This window comes from Rhinolophus sinicus, chromosome 4, assembly GCF_057876585.1.
Source record: "Rhinolophus sinicus isolate RSI-liver-muscle chromosome 4, RSI-T2T, whole genome shotgun sequence".
Taxonomy (NCBI): Eukaryota; Metazoa; Chordata; class Mammalia; order Chiroptera; family Rhinolophidae; genus Rhinolophus; species Rhinolophus sinicus.
In genome coordinates, this window is record NC_142504.1 from 15,529,988 (window position 1) to 15,554,726 (window position 24,739).

The 24,739-nt window shown below is 42.9% G+C and overlaps 1 long non-coding RNA gene across 2 annotated transcripts in view; it reads left to right on the forward strand.

Annotated features, from left to right (window-relative positions):
• LOC141573093 (uncharacterized) overlaps nucleotides 1-24,739 on the forward strand; it is a 68,573-nt gene that overhangs the window by 32,378 nt on the left and 11,456 nt on the right. Inside the window, exon 3 of one of the 2 annotated variants that reach the window (XR_016021036.1) lies at nucleotides 23,598-23,818. The exons of the other annotated variant lie outside the window; for it this stretch is intronic. This is a non-coding gene — a long non-coding RNA (uncharacterized LOC141573093). Of the gene's footprint in view, nucleotides 1-23,597; nucleotides 23,819-24,739 lie in introns of those variants that run through there. 2 annotated transcript variants of the gene reach the window in all.

Sequence of the window (24,739 nt, forward strand, 5' to 3'; positions counted from 1 at the left end):
CTATCCACTAGATGCCAGGAGCAAAGACCGTGCCTCGCTATTTGTGACGATTAAAAATGTCTCCAGACATTGCCACATGGCCCCTAGAGGGCAAAATCACCCCCAGTTGAGAAATGGCAAGTTCCCTTTTAAAACGAGTGACTAAGTGTGAGGGCCATTGAGTCAGTAAGCACATTTCCTGAGTCTTTCATGTGTACAAGGCACTGTGCTTTTACAGAGCTGTTCTATTTAGGCACAGAGACGGAAAGCTGTAATCTGCCTCATTCCCATGAAGCCACCTGTGTTACACGGTGACATTCTAACACCAGGCTGCAATCTGTACAATGGAGGCTATCGCTCTGTCCTCTTAGAGTTCTTGGGAGACTGTGTGTACACGGGTCAAAGCCTGTGGGGACGTTGCTGTTACTCTATAAACTACAGCTTTTACTATTATTGTTACCCAAACCGAGCTCCCGCATATAGACCAGGGCCCATCATCCAGCTTCACTAGCACCCCCCTTCGTGATGCCTGCCACCCCCACACATCTTTCTGAAATGTTTTTATCCAAACGATCTCAGTGTCCATGAACAAACAAACAAACAGAGAAGGAAACAAATGAGTTCAAGAAAATAATGTGAAGCAAACAAGTGTCTGGCTAATAGTGAAAGGTGGTGCTCCGAGACCTCTCTGCACGGGAGAGGAGAACAGTGTCTGCTTCAGCATGTGGCCCCTGCACACCATTTCTGTCGTGGGTGGCACATGGGTTCGGCTGCGGGAGGAATGAATGGTTGTGAGGAGATTTCTTCGGCCTGGTTCATTATCTATTTTAAAGTATCAGAGCTCCATCTGAGCGGGCCAACAGGAAGCCTGCTTTTGATTTAACTGTGCTCTGAACAAGCTCCTTCGATGGCTTTCCAAGAATTAATTACAGAGCTTAGTAAAGGCGGCTGCCGCAAAGTCCCAAGGATGGCTTTATGAGCAATTACAGCAGCCGCACTGATGCCAGCAGAATGAGAATTTCCTTGGAGGACTGCTTGGAACGAGAGAACTGGCTTGTGGAAATACAGGCACACAGGGTTCCCGTCTATCGCTTACAGGGGAATATGGAGTCACAAAGCGAGAAGAGATTGGTTTCCTGTCACACAACATCTGGGTTATTGGGCACTTGTAGACCGCGGCTTGTGTAATTTGACCAAAAAAGAAAAAGAGAAAAAAAGAGAGCGAGAGAAAGAGAGAATTTGATATGTAGCAATTGGAGCACTGTAGAGGGAAGGAAACGCCCCAGTGTTCATGGGGAGGGTGCAGAGCTGAAGAACGCTGGGGTCTGGTTGCGTGGCCATGTAGTGTAGAATCCTGCAGACGGCTTGCAACTCTGAGGATAAAGCAAATCCATCCAGTGACTCTGAACCAACTGCAGCATCGAGTGAGTTCCTGAGAGCACGTGTACGTTAGGAGGGCAGATTGAATACAGCTGGATTCCTTGCCAACAAGCTTCAGCTGGTTGTGTCAGCAGCATGGGATGGCACGACACGGAGGCAGGGCCAGTGGGAAGCCAACTGAGAGACGGTAGTTCCTTTGCTGAGCAAGGATGGCAGGAGCCTCCCTGGGGCAGGTATCAGCTGAGTCCTACAGGGCAGGCCCAGTTCTCACTTGTACGGGGATGAAGCTGAAATGGCTACTTAGTGAATGAATGAATGAATGAATGAATGAATGATCGGCACTGGTAACTTCACAAACCTACCACTTGGGGGAAATTCTAGTGCAGTGCAAGATATTCAGCCTCCCATTCATGATAGTAATGATGGTAGATTCCAAAAGGGTTGAAATTTCAATGTAAGTACCTGCCAGTGCAGTAGAGGTGACATGGGACTTAATTAGGATTCCCTCACCAAGGACCTGTGTGTCCCCTCTCTCCTTGTGTCCAGGGCTGTCAGATGCTAGGCCAGCTCTGCAGACATGAAGCTTAGTCTCCCAGTGACAGTAATTAAAGAGCATGGCCTCTGGGACTCGACCGCACTTTCTGGTTTTGTCTCGTGCCAACATTTTCATGCACACAATAAATCCCATGGTTGCTCCTTGTCCAAACATCTGTGAGTTTTTTGTACCAAGGTCTGGGGCCCCTGGCCAAAAGCTGTTACCATAGTTGAGAAAAATAAATTTAAAAATTAAATTTGCTTCCCTGATTGTCAAGCAATCCTTTTGCTCTTAATCACTTCTCCCTGTTCTTACCAGTTTGGGGAAATGAAATTCTCCATTTGGATGAACGGGTCATTCTCACCCAATAGCATAACTCCTTAGTGGTCTAGTCCAGTCTCGTGGCTTTCCTATTGGCTAATTCCCATATTCTCATCTCCAGCCCAGACCTTCCTCCCAAGACAGGCTCACATCTCTAACATGGCCACCCCCCCAGCTCCTGAATTCACTACTGCAAATCGGCACCACCTACGGTGTCCTCAGCTCAGGAAATGGCAACTCCAGCCTCCCAGATGCTCAGGCTAAACACTTTGCCATCGTCTTAGACTCTTCTCTTTTCTTCATCCCCTCTCCCCACATCCAGTCTGCCAGAAAAATCTGTGGCTCTTTCTTCAAAATATATCCATAATCCAAGCATTTTTCCTACCTCTGCTGCTACAGTTCTGGTCTGGGTCACCTTCATCTGTCATCTGGATTACTTCAGTTAGTGAAGATTCTGGACCCACCTCCAATGTGTGTGTGTGTGCGCGTGTGTGTGTATAGGGGGTGGGTTCCCCACAAACTCAATAAGCAACTTCTTGACACCAGCTGGGTGTTTTACAATTGTCAATGAAAGAATGTCCAGCCTAAGTCTTATAAGAGTTTATGTGACCCAAGCTGATAACAATTGCTGGCAAGCAAAACCTCAACGGATTGAGAAAATGCTCCGGAGAATAGCGGTTCTGTAGCTTATTTTATATATTAGAATCAAATGAGGAGACGTAAGGAGGGTTACAGGAAATCCATTGGTTGTAGATTAGGGAGACAGGAGAAAGCAAAACTGAGAAGTCTCTGAGACTGGATAAAAAATAAAACGGAGAGACACACAGTTCTGTTTCAGTGATGGGTACAGGAGCATTAGCATTTACAGCACACAGACATGGTATTCGGAGAACAAGATAACAATGGTTTTGTGCTCTGGTGCTGGTGGTTGTGCCTTCGAGGGGTCTGGAAAAAAAGATTACTCTGACATTTCAAAGGTATGTTATCTTAGATGCACAAAGACAACAGACAATTTTAAAGTTGCAGATTGACCTTTGTCAAGGCAGCGACAGGCCTAGACTTGACTACCCACCATGACCCGCTTTTAGTTAGGAATTTTTATATTCAGATATTCAGACCACCTTGTGTGGTTCCTTTTGGTCTCTGGGTTTGTAAGGCCCACCATGCTGGCCTCCCCTGAGCTTGTCAGGTTTAGTATGTGGCCCCTTTTTTGTCCACACAATTCAACTCAGTTCTGTCACCATCTACCTGGAAATAGCATCAGATTCCACAGGCTAAGGGCTCAGTCCTACAAGACTGCCACCCTCCTCTCACGTCACAGGCCAGTTGCTAGGCCAGATTGTCACTTGTGCATCTGACTGACCTACAGATAGGTCCCAACAACCCCCCTCTTGTGTGAGATTAATTTGCTAGAGCACCTCACAGAACTCAAAGAAACATTTTACTTACTAGGTCACTGGTTTATTATAAAAGGATGTAACTCAGGAACAGCCAGATGGAAGAGATGCATAGGATAAGGTTTGGGGGAAGGGTGCGAAGCTTTCATGCCCTCTGGGTGTGCTACTCGCCTGGAATCTGCATGTGTGCACCAATCCAGAAGCTCTCCAAATCCATCTGTTGGGGTGTTTAATTATGGAAGCTTCCTTACAGAGCTATGAGTAATTAAATCATTGACTATTGGTGATTGATTCAACCTCCAACCCCTCTCCCCCACTCCCCAGAGGTGGGAGGCCAGGTGAGGGGTTGGACTAGAAGTTCCAACCCTCTAACCACCTGTTTGGTTCCTCGCATGACCAGGCCCATCCTTAGGTGACCTAGGGGCATTGCAAAAGTCACCTCATTAACATAACAAAAGACACCTTCATCACTCTCACACTACTTAGGAAATTACAGGGGTTTTAGGAACTCTGTGCCAGGAAGGGTTACAGACCAAATATATATATTTTTTATTATAAGTATAAATATATATTTCTTATTATAAATCACAGTATCAGTGTTAGATACCTTAGTATCTCCTAATCGGTCTTCTTGCCTCTATCCCTGCCCCCCTCCCCACAGCAGCCAGTGACCCTTTTAAAGCCTAAGTCTCATATCACTCCTCTGCCCACAAATGCCTCAGTGACTCCCCATCTCACTTAGAGTAAAGCCTGGTCTTTAGAGTGGACTGCATCATCTACGGCCCCCTCCCCCACGACCCCGGCCCCCTTAACTCCTTCACCTCTTTCCTTCTTTCCTTCTTGCTCCCTCTGCTTCAGCACCGCAGACCTGCTTCCTGCTCCTACCTCATGGCCTTGTACGGACTGTTCACTCTGCTAGAATGTTCTCCCCCCAGACGTTCACGAGGCTAACTGCCTTACCCTCAGATAAGCTCAGATGTCCTCAATGAGGCCTGCTCTGGCCATCCTATTTGGAATCGCAATCTGCCCCACTTCCTGTCTAAATTCCAAGCTCTTCCTGTGGGAGCAGCTAGACCAGGCTTGAAACAAGGATCTGCTCCTTACTAGCTGTATGACTTAGAGTAAATTCTTTAACTTTGCAGAGCATCATGGCCTCTTCTGTAAAATGGGATAAACACTTCCTACCTATACGACTATAGTGTGGATTCTATGAGATCATGTGCATTGCGTGGTGCGAAATCTGGCGCAAAGTAAGCATTCATTCAGCACATCATAGCTGTTGTGAGAGGATAAGTGGGAAGGGGAGAGGGCACATATGGCATTTGAGAATTAGAATAACTCAGAGGTGGGCGCATCTATGTGAATGAAGGTTTAGAGGTTTGCAAACTGCCCTGTAGGGCAGAATTTCTCAAACTCATTTATTTTATGACAAATATAGAAAATAATATATGGATTCTATAACTACATTTTTGTAAAAAAAAAAAAATTCCCTACCTTTTCTCTTCTTACTCTTTACTATTTATCCATAATAATTACAAAGAATGCGGCCTCTCTATCATGATTGGATATATTTAACCAACTGCTCTCTTTTCTGATCTAGAGAACAAAATACTCACCTGCATTAGAGAGTAAATGCCTGTCCCATGAGACCCTGACCTGGGCTCAGTATAACATAAGGCTGTGATTTTTAAAATCAAAGTAAATTATTTTTTTAAATGGAAAAAAGGAAGAAAATGAAAAAAGCCAAACTTTTCCTTCCACTTTTCCTGAGTGCTTTTTGTCCAAAGCAGAATTCATGACCAAAACTGATGACCTTAAGACTGTATCATCCATGGCATATGACAAAGTTTCCTCTCTTTATATAGGCCATCATTAGCCTCTTCTGTGAGATCCGAGTCCTGTATGTGTTTAATTAGATATAATTTTTGGCGATGAAGGGGAAATGATTAAATTATCCAGACTCCAAAAAAAAACAAAAGATCCTTATTTCAGCCATCCATCAGGCCTTGACATCTAGAGTATTACATGCTATAACTCAAATGAAAATATTTCACCTAAAAGTACAGTACCCCTCCCTGTCCATGATATCATTAAAGGAAATCATTAAGCATTTATGTAGCACTTTGTGCCGGAAAAGTGTTTTACAGTTATTTTTATTGCTCACCAAAACCCTCTGAGGTGGGTCCTTCTCTATGTCTTAAAACCAAAACAAAGAGAAGAGATTAAATTACTTAGGGTCTTAGAGAGACTAAATGACTGGATCAGAATGAGACCTTTGAGTGCCAAAGTCTGCTCTTCTATTTCACCCACTGAACCGTTAGGTTAGAAGTTTATGCAACTGTATAAGGCATTTTCTGATTTGGGATTGACTCTCTTTTCTTTAATACCCAGATCATTGATGGTGTAGACCTAGTGCAAGAACTACACCATTTACAATTATTTCCTTTCATCATGAGCATCTCTGGAAAGCACTAAGTTCTTGATAAAATTTAATTTAAAAAAAATCAATGTATTTTAAAAGATGGTCTTTATTATGCTAAGGTATTAAATACCCACTGGAATCTCTGTGGCTTAGGTTGGAAGGCACTCTTCCACCCAGTGATTCGGGGATCCAGGTTTCCTTCATCTCGGTAAGTGGTTTCCAGGGTCACTGAAAAAGGAGGTAGACAAGTGTGGAGAACTCATTTCTGTTGCTAAGTACTTTGAACCAAGGTGATACCCAGTCCATCAGCCCTTCTGCTCACAGCCTTTTGGCAAGAGGTAATCGCCGAGCCCCTGGACTAACCACAACTGAGGCTGGAGATGTCGGTGAGCACGTGCATCATTTGGAGAGCATTATTGCCTCTTCCACAGACTGATTTTGGTTTGATTTTAATTCTCTCTTTTAAACTTTGAATTCAAAATGTTCGTGATGACAGTAATTCAAGTTTTACCTGAAATGGGTGACATGATTCCCCTTGTAATACTTCTTTTATGGCCTCACATTTCCTTATACTTTATTATTTTCAAAGGCCTTCCACATGTTTCATCTAATTTGATTGTAACAGAAAGAGAATTTCTGACAGTCAAGGGGACTGCTGTGCTTCCCTTTCGTTTTCTCAGGTTCGACAGCTGTGGTACCCGGGAAACAAGGTCTACAGTGTCAGGAGGGTACATCCTGTGAGCTCAACCCCTGGGACTGGTCTATCACGCAGAGTTAGTCAGAAGCAGTATTTATTTCATGATGGGAACTAAATCTTGGTACACGGCTACCGTATCTTTTGTTCCCTATCAGCGGTGTCAGCTATAGGCTCGGCTTCTTCTTGCCTGTGTTTGTGGAAGCTGAGAAGATTGGAGGAAAGATTTGAAGGACGTGGGTGGGATGGAGCTGGCAGGATTGAGTCTGGGAGCCAGGGTAAAACTATTCCATTCCCCAAAGTGTGGAAAGCCTGGGATTGAAAGCTGTTCACAGTCTTATCTAGTATCTTTGTTTCAATACTGATGAAAAAAAAGTTGAGATGATTCTTAAATGAAAAGGGCACTAAAATAAAAATAAAATGTGAAACGGCATGGAAAGATATGAGTAGTTGAAAGTTCTGGATTATGGAATAATTTGCTTTGGTGGTAGTGATGGGAAACTGAAATTTCAACTGTTCCTCCTAATGTATTTTCTCAAAACACTATTGCCAGTATAGCAGCAAGATCCCCTTTACTGGTTTCTGAAGAAGGCCAATAATGAATTTGTTTACAGATTGATTGGCCAGTGCTCTAACTTTAGCCTCTAGGTCCTCAACCAATGCTGACAACTTTGACCTAATTTTAGGAGGCAATTATATTTGGCTGGGTTGCTGAGTTCTTTCTCAGAACATCTTCTCAGGATAGCTGCCAAATGCTCTTTTTGTAATTGTGTTGTAAAGTCTGAGGAAAGTTGTCTTGGGTCATTGCCCAGGACCTAATGCCCCAATTGTAGACATACATGGCTGCAATCTGTAGATTCCATTAGAGCTGAAACCAGGCACCATCAACCTTCTCAACTAGAAAGTGGGGGCTCTCAATCACTAGGAAGGTTCTCTGAGCCCTACCAGTTGCCAAATGAGAAGCCGAGCATCTTACCTTTCTGTTAGCATAGCAATTCCTTCCTCCAGCACTGAAAGTCCTGCTCAGTGCTTGTAAAGCCTGTGTCCCTTTTTTTATAAATCAGAGCTCAAGCTCGATGTGACAGAAAGGCTGGTGTTGCCAACGTAGCCTCTGTTTTGTCCTTTGACATGAATAATTTTGGTAGCTTTCTGTTTCCTCTGAAAACTGGAATGTTATCTAGAATTGACACGAAAACATAGTCGTTTCACCCTCCAAAATGTGACTATGACATTCATGCCCTTGGAACATTAATATTTCTTTGGGAATCATAATGATGAGACCGAAATGCAGCCTCGGTCTGCATTTAAAAAACAAAAAAAAACCAAACACACAACAGTGACATTTAATCGGAAAGGAGGTATATATTTATATATTTAGCTAGGAGGGTAGAAGGTGAGGAAAAAATTAGGAAAGAACAAAACTGTCCATATTAGCCTTTGCTGCTGGGTTGTGAGCTATTCTTATCCTGTCAGCACAATTAATGAGGGAAAAATAGTCCCCAGAAGAAATGTGGCTGGAGGCACTGATCTGCCCTTCATTCCCATCACGCCAAGAGCGACGAGGTCTAGAGAAAGTTTCCCCAGTGGGAGTTACTGGGAAAGTGACTCCTTGGCCCTGGGTAAAACTTTCTCTTTTTATCAGCCTCAGGGACCAGTTAATTTAGGGCTGAGAATGTGCAGAGCTGCAAATGCAAAGGAAGACTCTCTCTCCTTTAATCATTTACAGCGCCAATGGGGAGGGGGGGAACATTTATGGATTAGAAATGATGAAAGGACCTTACAAAGCAGTGGGTAATCCAGAGCTGGCCTGTGAGCTGCACAGGTGAGAATCCTGGGAAGGGAGAGCCTTCTGCTCTTCCTACTCTGGGTAGCTGGGAAATACAGCAGGAGAAAGGAGATCAGCAGAAATACAGCTATAGATTGCTGAGAAGAGGGAAATAATATGGATGGAGGACCCTGGAATGGAGCAGCCAGAGTGGAGGGAAAGCTTTGTATTGGGGTGTGGCAGTTAAAGTTGAAAGATTTCTTGAGTTCATGCCATCTCCATCTAAATCCCAATTACACCTGCAGTGTTAACTCTTGGTTGAGTCTGCATAATCCAAGACAGTAGTCAACTTTATCGCATATATTTCATATATTTATTTCATACAGTTAGGCTCATCTGGGATTTCAGATACTGGTGTGTGTGTGTGTGTGTGTGTGTGTGTGTGTGTGTGTGTGTGTATTCAGAAAGAGATGTGAGAAAATATGCTAATAAGAAAGTTACCTTCTCTTATTTTTTAAAAGGAAACCTTAAACCAATATTCCCATAACATTTCATTTGGTGTTATAATTTGCGTACTCAATTCCTAATTTTTCTTAAGTCCTAGTAGCAATGGCTAGGCACCTTGCAGTAATAAGAAAACTTTACATTTTACATTTACAGAGTATTTTCACATTTTCATCATCTCATTTGGGCAGTCAATACTGTTCCAAATTTTCACCCTTCCTGCTAAGGATTTTCCACACAGTCACATAACTAAGTAATGAAAGAGCCCAAATTCAAGCTCAGGTTCTTTGACTCCCAGTCTACAGCCCTCCCTACTGCTGGGCCACACCACTTATTTCAACAGTGGAAGTATCTATTGTATTGGCCAAGATGAAAAAACAACAATCCTCAGCATGGGCGACAGGCATCTTAGTGACTGCTAGTGGGAGCACAGATTGGTAAGCATCCTTTGAAAAAAGGCAGTTCAGGAGAATGTATTAAGCATCTTAACACTGTTCCTACACTTTGACCCAGTAATTGTAATTCTAGGAATCTAAGTAATCCATGGGAGCTACAGCCAAAGATTTACAGAGAAATGTGTTTACTGGAATGCCACTTTTAACATCCAACAATAGAGACTAGTTAAGAACATTATGGTACATTCCAACAATGAAATATTACTGAAGTCATTAAAAATGACTTCATTTTTGAAGATTATTAATAATAAATATTGAGAAGATATTTATAAATATAAGATCGAATGAAAAAATTCAGCGTCCAGATAGTGTAGTTAGCAGATTAAAAAGAAAAAAAGAAAGAAATATACAAAAATGTTAACAATGCTTAACTGTGGGTGATGAGATGACAAATAATATTTTAAAAATTTATAACCATTTCCCATGTTTCCTATAAAGAGAATGTAGTGATTGTATAATTAGAAAAGGATTATATTTTACATTTTAAAAATGGTAACAACAGTTGGGTAAACACTAAAAATAAAGAGTGGTTAAGGGATTAAAGTCATCGTTTTACCTAGCTTTGTCTATAAACTGTATGTCTCATGTTCAGAAAAGACGAACAAACAAACAAACAAACAAGTGTAATGCTAATTTGTTATGTTTCCAAGGAAATGATTAAGGATTTATGATACAAAATGAAAACCACAATTGCAATAGAATGTGTGGCAAACATTTAAAGCTAGAAAAATCTGGCTCTAAACAGTTGACTCATTTTTATGATCTAAACAAGTTTTACTAACCGTGTAGGAGCTGGCTCTGGGAAGCCTCGCTCTAAGGTCTTAAAAGTTCTTCCTCCACGTAGTCTTTTGGCTTCTTCCTTCACTGACTTTGTCCCTGGTTTGTTCTGCATTATAAAGAGGAGCAGACTCATCAGAGAGCAACAGACACAGCAAGCAAAAGCCCAGAGATACTTTGGAACTTTCTAGGTGGGAGAGAAAGAAGTACAGAACTGGTGGGAAAAGACGCCGAGGGCTCCAGGGTTAACACTTTGCTTTTTGAGACAACTCCAGTCCTTGGAGGGCCTCCAGTTTAAACTTGGAGAATTCATCAACAGGAAAACAAATAGCTGGCATGCTCTCTATTTACTTTGCCTTTCTCAAGGTTGCAACATAAATTTCCCAACTTTGAAAGCTCTTCAGGCCGAAGAGACATTTTATGAGTTCAGGCCCTTTCCTCCAGTCTGTGTGACCCACATGTAGCCCCATTTGGGGAAAACATGGGCGCCGCCCCTTGGGGTGCTGTGGAAGGCAGTGCCTTTGGATTGCTGGACTCTCCCAGGGCAGACAGTTGGGGAGAAACAAGGGCCAGAAAACCTGAATTCTCCAAATGTGAGCTTCTGGGCAGCTTTGGCAAAAATCCACATAATGCCACAGGAGCAAAAGCCCTGAGACATTCTCATTGGAGGAATTTATACTAGCAGGCTTGCCATGCAAAATACCCAATGGTGTGTGAGTGAAGTGGTGTCCGAATTGTAACACAGCTAGATCAATTCTGGAAGCAACCTTCTGCAGCACCTCTGGAATATTTGTGTCCTCACTCCCAACATTTGCAATTAGCAGAGAAGCTAATGCTGGGAACCACCACATAGAACCCAGAAAAGACTGTCGATGCAACATTATAAAAATTGAATATGTGTCAGAAGTGGATTTAGATTCTTTAGGTTAATATTATTTTTGCTATTAGGTAATGAACTGATATTAATTTACTTGCACTGTGTGATTAGGTTAACTTACTCTGGGACAATCTTGCATTTTAAAAATTAAAAATGGTAGCCGTATCTTCTCATTATCAATCACAGTAGCAGAAGCACTACAGAAACGTTGCCGTTTTACAGTCCATTGTGCTCTTCCAGGCAATCAAATAAGCACTAAAAATGACAAATGACCAAGCTTGGCTAGATCATCATGTTTAAGCACCTACAAATAACTGTCCATTTGTGAATGGTCAAACTTAATCGGTTATTTTTTTCTATAAGCAAAGTAACCTTTCATAAATAGAAATCGACAAATGATATTAAAGCATTTGCGCTCCTGTAGGTAATAATGCCACAGTATGCAAAAAACAAAATAGGCTCACACACACAAAAGTAAGCTAAATGGTTTATTCTCTTCTTGACCTTCATAAATATAAGTGCTCTATCCATGGCTCTATAAATTGTTTAAATCCTTTAATGATTCAAATGTGCTGATAATGTTCCTGAACTCGCTGGAACTATGGTTCTGTTAATATTTTGAAAATTACTTTAGTTAACCTTATTTCATCTTGTAGTAGTTATAGAACACTTTTAGATATTTTAACTATGCATTAATTTGTTTCATCATTAACCTTGGATGTTACCCTTGGTAATTACGGTAATTTATAATTTGGGTTGAGTCAGGTGCGAGTGCTTTAGAATAATGCCTAGTGTGGGTCCTGTCAATACCTTGAGTTGTTGGGATTCTTTAGTTCACAAAGGACAGAAAAACAACTTGGAAGGACGGAAGTAGAGGGGCCATGGTTCAGCAGGAATTTCCCAGGGATGGGTTTTGTTTGGCCAATGACTGTGAAGGAGGAGAAGGGATTCTGAAGGGCCTGTGTCAGGCAGCCACCCCATATGCCCCAACTCTCCCTCCTGACATCAGAGAGACAGGAGTCTGTTACAGACAAGCGAGGAAGGAGGAGATTAGTGACCAGCCCCCAAACAGTGTCTACCATAATAGTTAATAAAATTTATTTTCATATTTACTATTTTATATTAAGAGCATGTTTTAAGGCCCTACGCTGCCTCTTTCTTTTCAGACACATCCAGAAAGCCACATACTGCCATCATATGCTACTGAGGCCTGGGGTTTTACGTCTGCACTCTCAATCTGTCACAACTCTCAAAATCCTTCACTGGTTTTTCTAGAAAGCCCAACAGTATTCAATGCAACAAACCCCTGCCATACACACAGTGAGGCCACGGGGACGAAAATGCCAAGTTCTATCAGGGGCAGGTCTCACGTGCAGGCCTCAGAAGGCAAGGTAGGCAGTGACAGGAGTAATTTGTGAACATTCACATCTTTTCGCTGGAAGTGCCGTGGTAGACCAGAAGAGGGCGAAATCAATTTCAGCACAGGGGACCCAGCTGGAATCAACAGTATTACAAACGATTCACTCCTTTCCTGATTTGGCCAGGAGTCTGTGTGATTAAAATTCTCAGTTCCGCCTTTCTCTATATTAGCATTATCTTCATTTTGACCATGTCATAGTCAGTGACAGAAACTGATATCACTGGAACCACTAAAGATACTCTTAATATTTTAGGCATAATGTTTTATAGATGTCAAAGTGACATCATTTGAAGTTTCAGTGCTTTCAAAGAGCAGAATTCCTTTTATTTATTCTTCTGGTGCCCACCTGTTTTCAAGGTCTTGGTCTACAGACAGCCCTACTCTTGGAGGAAGATGCTTATATTCCCATACATGCCACGAAGGAAGCAGGAGTGGGACAGGGCAGGTTATGACATGACAGGGCAAAGCCATTTGAAGACTCCCATCTTCCTGATGGTACATCTTACATCTCATGTTGCTGCCATGGTTGAGAGGGGTGTAGCTGTCTGTAGCTGCTCAGCAGAGTAGAGGAAAAAGTGTTATGTGTGAAGGAAAATTGGGTGAGTAAGAGATTGCGCCAAGAATTACAAGACTTTCTCAGATCAGAGAAAGACTTGAAAAATCACTTGGTTCAATGCTCTTCTTTTACTGATCCCCCCGCCCGCCCGCCCCTCCCCCATGATTGTGACCAGTTCACTATCACAGAACTAAAGCAAGGCCCCAGGGCCCCGGGTGGGTGAACAGAAACCTTCATGGATGCCATAATTTTTTCTTGTGTATTATTTATTGAAGGCTAACTGTTTACTAAACAACCCCAAATCACAGTGGCTTAACACAGCAGAAGTTATATCTTGCTTGTGGAAATATTTAATGTCAGTGTTTAGCGGGCACCTTCCATGCAGTGATTCAGGGACACGAGCATCTTTTATCCTGTGGCTGGCTCCCCCATCCTCAGGGGCCTTGAAGTTAGTTGTTGGACTGAGACAGACAGAGAAGAGTGCAGGATTATGTAGGAGATGGGCAGGTCTGGAAGTGGGGTACCTCACATCTCCCACTGGCTAGAAGCTACTCACAAGGGAGCCTGGGGAATATAGTCCAACTGTGTGCTCAGGAAGAAGATGAATGGGTATGGACAATAACACAGCTATGTCATTTTTAGTCTATGGCAGGTTTATCTTGAGTAGGAAAAGGCACATGATCTTTGCAGGTGAATGGACTTGGATTTGGTTACTGATTGTGTGAACTTGGGCAAAGAATTAACCTCTTCCTGTCTCAGTTTGCTCAGCTGGGAAATGGGGATAACTTGGGTCGTGGGGTCATTGTGAGCATTAAATGAGATAATAGGTGTAAAATGTGTATGTCATACTACAGTCTCACCTTGTTTTTACAAACCATTGGGACTAGATGGAGGAGCGTGGAGGAGGAAACAGACTGACTTCCTGTGTCCCATTTTGACCAACCCTAGGTACCAGGACTCCTTAGTGAGACCCAACTGAGCCCAGAAAACATGCTCCATTAGATGCTAAGAGTGGTGGCATGTTCCTCCATCTCTTGCTAAATTCTAATTGACTTAGGACTTTGAAAGGGAAAACACAAAACCTCCACAAGCATTATTTTATTTGATTAATAAAAATTCAGTCACTTAGCATGCAGTTAGTTCCAGCAAGCAAGTTTTAAGCCTTTGTGCTCAGTCTGAGACTGTTACATCTAGACAGCAGTGATGTTTACTATTTTCTGTGGAAAAAATATATTTCTGGAGAGCCGTGAAAAGAGAAATAATCTAAACAGACCTATCACCTCTCACATAGGGATTTTGTTGCTTTAAGACTAAACCTGGCTGCAGGAGCGAAAAGAACCACCTTCTCACTGGGGTAATCCCTGCATTTCAGTTATGGATTTCCTGAATGGCTTCCTTAATTGTAAAGCTAACAATAAAACCCACACCCCCAGGGCGACATTCCCCCAGGAAGGTAACACGAAGAGGAAGCTTGATTGTATCTTCCTTTTTAGGGCACTGTCCTTCAAAATAAGCTTCCATGCCGTCTAGTTAAGACGAGCGGTAACAGCATATTGAAAATAATAAATAAAACGATGTCCGGGGCTCAGAAGGTTAAGTTTTTTCATGAAATTATTTTCTCAAATCCAAGGGTAAAATGGCGCCTGAAATCACAAAACATGGTCCTGTAGTGCCCCCTGGTGCCTCTTCCTTGGAATTGGCAAAGCCTGAAATTGTGCTCAGCTCTAGTCATTAGCATATTTCTTGACTTATTTATGAGTCTGGTACTTTGCGGGGCAGGCTTACTTGGCGAGAGAGTGGGGCACTGCCGCTTGAAAAATCCTTTCTTTCAGCCCCTTTTCAAATGGGTTTCCACCGTAATGTCAACATAACTAGTACATTAACCCTGGTATAAGATTTAAAAACTGAAGCCATTTGTTATCTTGTAAAAAAGCTCTTTTACCTCCAAAAAATTATTGGCTTTTTTTTTTCTGGAAGGCAGATTATTAAGCAGTTTCTTTTGCCCATTAAGAGGTTCTTTCTAAATCAGTTGGACAGAAGACAGTTTTTAATTTCAGAGATTATCACATGTATTAATTGAGCCATTCTTTATTTTTTTTCTTGAGACCTATTCATTTAAATAAAAGACACACAGAGCTAGTCTATAAATAAGAATGTTGTGCAAAGAATTAAAATATTGTGAAAGACAGTATTTTGTCATTTAAAAAGTGTTATTGAAATTTATTCCAATAGGGATATTTATAGTCCAAGGAATGGGAAAGTAGTTAAATTACACAGATTTGGCAAGTGAAAATGGTGAAAGGTAATTGTCAAGAGTTTGGGGTTGTTGGTTATTTACTGATGAATCTGGCTTAACTCTAAATGCTGCAGCCAAAATTGTGGAATGATGAAAAAAGAAGGGTCTTTTCTCCCCCCCGCCCTCCGCCATCTGTGATGATGAAAGTTAATTTAATTCAGTTTGCAGATATTTCATGTGTAGCTCCATGTGCCACATACTGTGCTTGGTGGTGGCATAGTGGGGTCCCTGACCTTCAGGCTCCAGGCCCAAAGGGAGACACGCTGGCAACACCTGCCATTCACAATCCATAGGACGGACACTGTGCTAGAGAGGGAGCACACGGGATGAGTCTGTACCGATGGAGGAATTAGAGGACATTTTCCTGGAGGACATGACCTTGGATGACAGACATTAGCCCAGTGGGAAAGAGGGTTAAGGACGTTACAGGAACAGGACCAGCACAGGCCAAGAAACCAGCATAGCACTGCTTTCTAGCAAGGGTGTGTGGAGGGAAGGAGGGCTAGATCTTGAGAGGACCGCCAGTGTGCTGTACTAAGCCAAGGGGTTTTACACCAGAGTGCTGATGTGCTCTGGAGGATTTAGGCAAGAGAGGGACATGAGCAGCCTGGTACCTAGCCCACGGAGGTTGGGTTGGAGGGAACCAGCTAAGACAGACCACAGATTTTCAGGGGCGACAGTAGGGCATCTCCAGTTCTCTGTCCTGGCTTTGTGAGAACAGTCACCGGTGCTTATGGAGATCCTTGTCATATGAGGATGGAGTGCAGGGTGAAGAAAAGGCAAGAGCTCCTGGGCGCTTGACAGGTCCTCATTTAAACCCTGCCAACGTGAGCAGGTTTCCTGACCTCTCTCAGCCTCCGTTTTTTTCAGGAGTAAAGTGGGCACGATGATGCCTACTTTACAGGCCTGGAGAAGGTGTTTCAGATGTGATTGGCAGAAGGGCTGGAACGTCGCAGGTGCTCTGTGAATGATACCTAATCTTTATTAAAGTGAAAATTATTCATATCACTAAAGCTCCACACCAAGCTAGGCCTTTGTGTGCTCTCTCACAGCCTCCTGAAACCATCCATAGTGTGCACTTAAATATTTTTATATGATTATACAATTAATGCCTGCTCCTTCTTCTGGCCTGTAGACCCCATGAGGGCAGGGACTGTGTCTACTTTGTCACCCTCGGTCATGTGCACTACTGGTGCTAAAAATAGCCGTTGATCAAAATCTAGAACACTGACAACACCAAATGCTGAAAGAATGTGGAGCAACAGGAACTCACATTCGTTGCTGGTGGGGATGCAAAGTGGCGCAGCCCCTTTGGAAGATAGTTTGGCGGTTTCTTACCATTTTAAACGTATTGTTACTATATGATCCAGCAATCGCACTCCTTGGAATTTACCCCCAAAATGGAAAACCTAAGTCCACACAAAAATCTACACACAAATGTTTCTAGCAGCTTTATTTATAATTGCCCAAACTTGGGAGCAACAAAGATGTCCTTCAGTAGTGATGGATAAACTGTGGTCCATCAGACAACGGGACATTATTCAGTACTAAAAAGAAATGAGGTGTCAGCCATGAAAAGACATGGATAACCTTAAATGCATTTTGCTAAGTGAAAGAAGCCAATCCGAAAAGAATACGTACTGTATGATTCCCACTACATGCCATTCTGGAAAAGGCAAAACTGTGGAGACAATAAAAGGATCAGTGGTTGCCAGGGGTGGGCTGAGATGAATAGCACAGGATTTTTAGGGTGGTGAAACTACTCTGTATGATACTGTAAGATAGATACATATCATTATACATTTGCTTACAATGTATATCATGTGTTTACAATGTTGCTTACAATGTGTATCATATGTACATGTATATTCTATGTTTACAATGTATATTAGACATCCAGACTCATAGAATGTACAACACCAAGAAGGAAGTGAAATGTAAACTATGTACTTTGGGTGATAATGATGAGCCTTGTGGATTCACTGATTGTAACGAATGTACCACTCTGGTGGGGACATTGACAGTAGGGGAGATTGTGGGCAGTGGGCAGGGGGCATATGGGAAATCTCTATACCGTCCTCTCTATTTTGCTGTGAACCTAAAACTGCTCTAAGACAATAAAAAATAGGCATCAAATGAAGGACTAAGGAGAATGGCTGGGGGCAGCTCTGCCAACATCTTATCTTGCGAGGGTGATGACAAAAGTAAAAACTGGTAAAGGAGCCCTCCGTTTGGGGGCAATATTGCCCATAACCCTATGATTCTGGGACTGGTAACTTGTTTGGGAAAGTGCCATTGAATTAGGGCCGTTCGTGTCCTCATTGTAGCCAGGTGGGAGGACAGAATGAGTCGTGGCTGAGAGAGCTGGCTTCCGAGTCAGGATGACCTGGCCTGGAGTTCCAACCTCATCACAAACTTCCCTGCACCTCCCTTTGCTCATTTGCAGAAAGGGGATGAGCTGCTTTATATGCAGAGTCCTTCTTAAACAAGATAATTCATTTAAAACCCTTAGCACACACCCAAACCTGTTATTACTGATTGTTGAATTTACTGATTAAGAAAAAACTCTTCCAGCATCTGGCTCACTGTTCTGGAAGGCAGGAAAGACAAATAATGGTACCGCACGTATTCTCTGAAGTAATGACAAACTATCCTGTGTTCAGCTTTACATTTTTAAAAAAATATTAAAAACAATAACTCCTTTTGCATCACTAAATTCACATCAAAATGTGTCACTGTATAGACAAAAGTTGTTGTGGGGACAGAGTCAGGAGTGCAGTTTCCAGGCTCTCGGCCTCACATGGAAAGTGCTCACTCAGGTAGTAAATGGCCATTAACTGTGATTGGATGGCCATCAGCTGTGGCTAGTTGGCCGTCAGCTGTACCAGTGAGCCATTGGCCACTAATATAAGTTCCGTGGCTACACTAGCAGAAAATGGGGGCTAGCAAGAAGATGGTGGCTGAGCTAGCAAGAGCAATTGCTGTTAGCACAGCGGATTGCAGCTAGAAAGTGAGGTTGGTTGGCAGAGAGAAGTGGACGGCAGGTTGCAGATAGTGTGGCTCCTGCTTCCTGTGTCTCCAACCCAGCCACCAGCGAGACTACAGTGGGATGACTCCCCTATCTATGGCTCCGTGGGTGTTCCTTTTTGGCCTCAACATATCCTGTGTTCTTAGGTGGGGAGCGGACCAGAGACCCCGCAGACCACCCTGCATGACAGTTGTAGATAGTTATAATTAGTTAATACTATGCGCTGTTTTCAGGTTTCACATAGCCTTCTTTGAATCTCTGTGTGTGTGTATTTTCATGAAATAGATTAATGTATTTCTCTTTCTATATAAATATAGAAGTATTTATTTATTTTTATACAAACATGAAAACAATGAGAGACTGGATGAGTTTGATTACATTCCCAGGCCAGTCCTGTGTTGGTACTAGAACTCAAATCCTGGTCTCCTGGGGGTGTTTTATGAGCAACTTTGGGTGTAGCTTAATTCGTTGTCCAACGTGTTCCCTCCCTCCTTCCCTCCCTTCAGCAAACATGGGTTGAGGGTTTGCCTGTGCAGACAGTGTAGCAGGGGTTGCTGATGCAAAGACAAGTCCACGTTCTGAAGGAGGGCAGGGTCTATGGCAGAGGTTCTCAGAAGGGTGTGAGGAGAACCCTGTGGTGTGTTGAGGAAATTGGGACTGATGTTGGTGGAGGTCACCAAAATGGAGAGGGCGGTGAAAACCATTCAGTGGACAGGCTTTCCTGCCAGAGCTCCCACGTGCCGAAGACACATAGCAAAGCGCCGTCCTACCTTCTGCTCAACAGTCGGTGCCCCACCCGACCGTCACTGATAGGTGAGACACCTGCTTATAACTACCCAAGCCTAATGTCATATTTAAACGGAAAGAATTTACTTTAAAAAAAAGTTTTGGCACTCTGAACATCCACCATGAACATGAAGAGAGGGTGGTACCTGTCTGTGTTGAGAGCCCTACTACCAATTTTTCTGCTCTATGGGACAAATGCTGCCGATGGATGGCATTTGAGTCACCTACGTAGCGTGCCTCTGTGGGTCCACACTTCTAGCTGCAGCATCCACAGGGGTTCCACCCAGGGGAACAGGCGTGTCTTCTCAGACTCATGCTGGAACATTTACTTGTTGACTGTATATATTTTATCACAAATTACTTTCACTTTCCTTTAAATTACAGATAGGCTATTATGTTGACTTTTTGTCGGTGGTGTTGAACTTACGTGTTTCAGTATGCTATGCATGAATTTCATTTCTGGAGAGAAAAGGCGGGTGTTAGCAGAAGAGTGTTTCTCAAAAGGGGCTGTAGGGTAAGGACCATTGATGGGGGAAGAGAGACAGGGAAAGTGGTCAGCATCAAGCTGGTTGGAGCTGGGCCCCGGCTGGGGCTGGGTATGGAGACCCTGAATGAAACACAGACGAAAGCACATTTAATTTACAATGCTGCGAGGACTGACATACATATTAACCAGAAAGAAACAATCATTAACAATCAAGCCAAGATGTCTTCTAACTAGCATCAGAGTGTGTGGTAAGAGCTTTGTGCTTTGATTTCCTTCTACCATGACTTTGAACCTTAGTTTTCACACGTGTGAAACAACGGAGCTGAGTTCAATTACATGTCAGGTGCGCCTTATATGCTAAAATTCTACTGTCGTCTACAGCAGCTGTTCTTATAGTAGATCTGCCTCATTTTTCTTAGATCCTGACAATGAACTTCATAAAGAGGCATGGATTTCTTTTTTCATACTGTTTTCCAGTAAAAAATTTAAGACTGCTTTTAAAAGATAAAGATCTGGAAGAAGGTGAAATGAAACCCTGCAATCTCTATAAATCCACAATATTATGGAATTTTTACTTAACATAAAAACTGCTGGGCAGAGTCTATTGAAGATGCATGAGTTTCAAATCTAGCTCTACCAGTCATTTGCGGTGTGACCTTAAGTTAGTTGCTTAACTTCTCTCCTCAAAATGGGATTAAGAATTACCCCAAGTACCTCTAGTTCTGTGAGATTTAAATGAGGTAACTCTTATAAAACACTCAAATACACCGTGCCACTTAGTTTTGCACGATGAGTTCTAGAGATCTGTTGCTTAGCAATGTGAATATACTTAACACCATGAACTGTACACTTAAAAATGGTTAAGATGGTAAATAACGTGTTAATTTTTTTTTATTTTTTTTTTTTACTAAGTTTATATATATGGAGAGAAAAGGGGAGAGAGGTTAAAGGCTGAACAAATAAATACACTGTATCTATTATCAGACTTTTCCTTTTATTTTCAGGTGGGTCTCAGCCTGCCCGCATCACACATTCATTCCACAAACAAGGACCAAATGTCTGTATGCAAGACACTGGGCTAAGCCGGGGAGGTCCGTGGGAACAACACTGTCATTGACAAGCAGCAGAGGCTCTAGAAGGGGAGGGAGTTGCTACTCAGGGTGCGGGAGCTATGGCCGGAAGGTGATCAGCAGGATGTGGAAACTCCAAGACCAGCTTTACTCTCTCTGAGAGCTTATTGTGGGGAGACCCTGGGGTTGGGTGAAAATAAAGGTGGGACTAGTCAGAGGAGGTTTCCTGGAATGTTTGGGGGCCTTTGTCTTAGAGGACAAGATGGAGCTGTCAGGCAGAGATGATGCATCTGGATTCTCTGACGTCGGGACTGGGGAATGCTGGTTCCACGTTTGGCATTGAGGTGGTTATGGCGGGGATAGATAAAAAACCAACCAACCAACCAACGCATGCTTACGCAGAGCATCAAATGCCAGCAGGAGTGAAAAGACACAGCCTTGTTTTTCTCAAGGGAGACCAAACTCCCATAATTGAAAAGTGCCACCATTCCTTCTGCTAAAGCCAGGGTCTATCCATCGCTAGGGCATATGGATCCTGCAGCCCCTGTGTGTGCCGCCTGCGGTCCAGGCAGGGAGGCATGCTGTGTCCACTGCTCACTCATCCCCATGGGCCCAGCTTTCACACTGTCCAGAATCTAATTAGGATGGTATTTCCATCTACTTGGAATTCACGAACCCAACTCAGGGCAGACAAGCTCCCTCCCTCCCACCACCCATGAGGCATGAGATGAGATAGGACGTGATGGCTCTTTCTGTTGCCACCCACAGGAGCTCTTGAGTTAATCTATGTCTGGGCCTCATGACTCAACAAATTATTCTGTGCATTTGCTTTATTGCAGACTAGTGGTTATAATAGAATTAGTTCCATTCCACATTATTGGTTCATAATTACAATTACATGAACAAAACAGATACAATCTCACCAAGCGTTCTATGGCTGAGCAATTGAACGGACTGCACAAATTCTTTCTTTTTTTTCTTTTTTTTTTTACTCCTCTAGTTTCATTACTGGGTTGTTTTCAAAACCCTTAAAAAAATATGACCTATTTCAACTGGATTTTCCTAGAGCTCTTAGGTAGGGTGACTCTATAATTTAGCATCCAAACGGGGACAATTGTGAAAGTCAAAGAGAGGCTATTAATAATTTAGCCAGGACAATAACATAAGCCAGAACTGCCCCAGGCAAACTACCATAAGTAGGGTGGTTACCCTACTTTTAAGGTCATGCTACTCCTCTCCAACAGTCCTCAATTAGTCTTGCTAGGTAATGCTGTTATTTCTAATTGTCTTTTTTTATGTTAATTTGGGGCAATTATCTTTATAAATTAAAATTTTTCCTTTGCTCTATGGATGGCGACTGTGCAACTTCAGAATAATTTTTAGACATTAAAATGACAAGAAACAAAGAGTATATTTACATCCAGACATTTGCGACCACTTAGGACTTTCTAACATGACTTCTGCAAAGGGTAAGGGGAAATCTGGGCAGGCATTTCTGTACTTCAAACTTGTGGCCTGGGCCAAAATATGTAAATGTACTTATCTTCACCTTAGGCTTAGAAAACTTTGCACAAAGTAATAGTATAGTCTCCTTCCATTACACAAAAGTCAGAGTTGTACAAATGAAAAGTTCACCTTTTGGCTTGAAAATGGAATATATATCAGTAAATATGAGAATGTGTTTTTCTGGGAAATAACCCTCATTTGGAAATATCCAGGTTGCATCCAGAGATCCTGAACTCGACTCCAGGTTGATTCAAGTGAAACTGGCTGTGTAGTATCCCTGCCTTCAAGGCTGCCATCAGCCATCCATTATCCACTCTTGGCTGGTCAAGGAATGGTTTTCTGTATTAAAGTATGAGACTTTCTGCTCTTGGGTTTCTCCAGTGATCCTGAGACATGTGAACCTAAGGCAAAAATGTAAAGTACTTTTGGGTCCTTGAAGCAACAGTGATTTCTCTAAGCACAAGAACTGCATCTAAGATTATGGCCTGCCTCCTGCCCTACCTGTCACACAAGTGTGTGTGAAGACCAACTGTGATACTAATACATAGTATATGGATGTGTTTTGCTAACTGTAAAGCACCGTAACAGTATGAGTTACTATTCGTAATTCAGTGTGTTCTAGACAGAGTTGAAATATTTTGGCAGTTGCAGAATGAAGTGTAGCATGTCCAAATCCACGCACAATAAATCGTGTTTTCACAGGGTTATGCTCCACTGAAATGTAGTTTACATATTTCTCTGACTGTCAGAACCAACTTGCACTTAGCAAGGCAGGTAGTAGCCTCAACTTAAGACCTATATGGAGTCCCTGTGAGCCCTAGAGAACAATGGCTGCCAAGCAAAGAAAGGAAGAAAAGGGGGGGGGGGGGGGAAGAACTCTTGATGGTTTCAGCAGAACAATTTGCAATTCATCCTAAATGACCAGGGGATAACTCATCCAAAGGAAAATTTTGTTAAAGTGAGGCCATATATTCCCTCAGAACAAGAAGACAGAAGGTGGCAGGTGAACTGGAATTTCAACGTGTAGAAGAGATTTGCTTTCTCTCCATGTGTGTTGGGTCTCAGGCACCCACACTGACACAGGCAGGACATCACTGCAGGGGAACAGCTGAAGCCCACACACTAGATGCCTCCTGCAAGGAACTATTGATAAAACAAAGCTTTATCAACATACACATTACCATCTTTTATCAAGATTGTTTTCTCTCCTATCTCATAATAAACCTGTCTCTATTGCATGTGTGTGTATGTGTGCACTGTTGAGTGAGTGTATGAGTGTGTAATATCTCATCGGTGTGATTAAGGGAGAAAACGGGGGCCCTGTTCTTTGTTTATTTTGCAGATAAATCTCATCTCTAATCCGGATGCAGAGCAGTGTCTTGTGCAAAGGAAAGGAAGCCCCTACACCACCCTGATGACATCCACATAAATCATAGGTTTTATCCCTCTGCTGTGAGGGGCATTACAGATCGGAGCAACGTTGCAGACTCTCATTGGGTGATGCTTCATTACTTGGTGAAAAATCCCCAGGGCCGAAACGTTATTTAAATGTGCTGTGAAAATAAATGTGATTTATACGTGCATCGTCTGCAGAGACGTTCTTCTCCGTGACTGCAGGTGCTGTTGTGCCTCGGGATTAGTGCCTCAATTTATCGCCAGTTCAAGCTGCACACATGCTCCATGACAGGATGCTGTCGACATCCCCAAAAGTTCCAGAAAGGAGATAGTGTCTGCTGAGTGGTGGGTTTTAGATGCTCGGTGGTGTAGTTGACTTTTATGGGCTGAGAATATGCACATGTGCGTGTATGCGCGCGTGTGTGTGCTGGGTTGAACCTGCACCACGTTTGAAGGATGCAGGGAACAGACATTTTGTACTTAGATGCATCAATTTCCAGTGGCAGCAGAATGGTGTTTCTGGTCGAAAAGAGAGAGAAGAAAGCACAGTCTTCCTTTCAGTCCAAGGCTGGGGCCCACATGTTTAGCTCAAAGTGAGTGGAAATCTCTGAAAAGCAGGTTTGGGCTAATGAATGTCAGCAGGCCTTCAGCTCAAATGGGATTTGATTAGCAGGAAGGAGTGTGGTTGGGATGTTTCCATTACCAAAGGGATACAGGGAAAGGCTTGTCTCGGGGCTGAGGAAGGTCCCCCGGGGAACCTAAGCAGAGCCTTGGTGATCACTGCCTTTCCCAGGGGCTGTCAGCGATACTCAGAAAATGTGGAGCTGACTGTGGCCCCTACCACATGGCATGGGTGCCATCCCATTGCTCTAGTAACGGACACTTGAGGTTGGGAGACGTAGCAGAGCTGAGACTAGACATCACAAGACGTGATGCCCTATGTTGATCACAGCCCTGCCTTTATGCCCATTTTAAACACGAGGAAGTTGAGGGTCACAGAGGTCAATAGCCCATAGGTAGGAACTCTATGAGCCTAGAATTCAGAGCCTTCTGCTTCCAGAGTACCGCTTCTCTTGGACATTTGCTTGA